The sequence below is a fragment of the Pteropus vampyrus genome, unplaced genomic scaffold (genome assembly GCF_000151845.1).
Source record: "Pteropus vampyrus isolate Shadow unplaced genomic scaffold, Pvam_2.0 Scaffold105, whole genome shotgun sequence".
NCBI lineage: Eukaryota > Metazoa > Chordata > Mammalia > Chiroptera > Pteropodidae > Pteropus > Pteropus vampyrus.
Genome location: NW_011888886.1, coordinates 2,794,334 through 2,796,405, shown reverse-complemented (window position 1 = coordinate 2,796,405; position 2,072 = coordinate 2,794,334). Strand labels below are relative to the sequence as shown.

The 2,072-nt window shown below is 35.9% G+C and overlaps 1 protein-coding gene across 1 annotated transcript in view; it reads left to right on the top strand.

The window, feature by feature from the left end:
* The window catches only part of ROCK2 (Rho associated coiled-coil containing protein kinase 2), a 72,848-nt gene that overhangs the window by 45,240 nt on the left and 25,536 nt on the right, over positions 1-2,072 (top strand). The window lies entirely within an intron of this gene.

Here is a 2,072-nt window from a genome sequence, read left to right as displayed (position 1 = left end):
CTAGATTCCAGTAAAACCCTAGTAAAGGAATCTTAAATCTATAAACCCACATCAAGAATTACAGTGGATTGGAGGACAGGAAGTTCCTTCAGTTAATGAGATAGTGCAAGTAGATGGAAACCTTCTGACTAATGCAATAGAGAAAAGGGAGCAACAGTCAGGAGTACGTACGAAGTGGGAAATAGGCGAAGAAAAGGATGCTTCATTATTCATTGCAGCACCTTGAAAGGCCACAATCTGTTGATTATCCTCTATCTTTGCAGATATGCGTGTAGCCAGGTGCTCTCACCACTCGGGTTCCTGCAGAGCATCCCATCTAAAGAAATGGAGCACACACGCTCTGCGGGTAATTAGAGCGACTGTTATGGGGTCAGCTCTAAGCTTTCCTCCTGGTATTTTGGGACTCCTGCTTAATGCTGGCCTTTTAAGCCTCTCATCTGAAATTGAAGTTTGCCGATTAGAAAAACCCTCCCATATATATATATATATATAGGGATTCAAATTTCTGCCTCCTCTTCTATAAATGAATAAACAAGTGTTGCTAGGCATTTGAGAGAAACCTGCAGTACGAAAGAGAAAACTGTGATAAAGAGGAAAGTGCCCCCACATGAAACATATATCAAGGAATAGAAGAGAACTTAGAAAGAAAGCACAAACAAAAGAAAACCTCGTTGGTAATAATTAATGTTGCTCAAAGATCTTAGGAGACACTACTTCCATTAAACAAGAACCAGATGAAATGCAAAAGGGCTCTCGAAGGTTAAAGATTACAGCCAAATATAAGTTTATTAGAAGAGTTCGAAGAAAAAGTCATATTTTACAAAATGTAGAACAAGAGGTAAGACACACAGAGACCGTGTCAGGAATCTAGCACCAGACAAGTAAGAATTTCAGGGAAACCAAGGGGAAGGAATTATTAAAGAAGGAATAGAAAAGAATTTCCCATAGCTGAAAAGTCTTTAGATTGAAAGGACTCAGCAAAAGTAAATGAAAAAAAAAAAAAAAAGACCCATATATAGACATGTTCTCATGAAATTTCAAAAACAAAACAGAAAGGATGGGTTAATGTACCAGAGTTCTCGTCTCAAACTGGGGAGGCTGTGGTTTGTGGTCGATGCAATAGGAAATGGAGGTTTAATTATGTCACTTAGGCTGGTGGTACAACTGTGCTGGGGTTGGGTAGAGGTCAGGGCGGGGATGGTAAGAGCTAAATTCTCACGTCTGGCAGCAGAGAGTTGGTAAATAATATTTAAAATTTATGTCAAGAAATAAGCTGAGATGTGGAGGTAAGTACCAAAAGAACAAAGCAGAAACGAAGCAAGTGATTTCCGCTAGGGGAGTAGGATTAGCGGGTAGAGAGGTGTGGGTAAGGAGACTTCTACCTTTCATTACAGTTTCTTCTATGTTATTCTGTACTATTTAATTGCAACCATGTGCATATTTTGTGGTTACTTTCTGAAGAATACTTTTCTTAAATACCTAATAAATGTTAGGTTTTTAAAGTTACAGAGGAATTAATGATAACTCTTCAAGAAGATCATGATATTAATATCATACTGGGGTTTACTGCAAGTGGGCTTAGCTGGTGGTGGTGAGACAATTTTAAAACTTGACCTTTCAGATGTTATTAATTAGCAACTTTCACCTTTTTGACATAGAGAAATAAGAATCATCATTTTTTAATAATACACTAGTTGATAATAAAACACAGAAATAACAGGTAAGTGACATTGAGTGATAACTTCCTTTTTATCTAGAGGTTTAAGGGCTAGTGAGTAAACAAAGTGACCAAATTATATTAAATGATAATAATAATAAAAGTCCTAAATAATATACAAATCGAAGATAGTGTGATTAAATCATTTGATCTCTTTGAGCCTTCTTTGCTATATACATTTTTTAAATATCCAAGTGGTATTGAAATATTTGCTCATTATAAAATACTTAGAATTATATTTACAAAATACAGAGGAAACAATGTAAGTTCCCTTTTATGAATGCAGACATATTTTACCTCTCCGGAAGTAACATATCATAACAGTTGGTTATTTTATCTTTCCAGACCTTTTTCT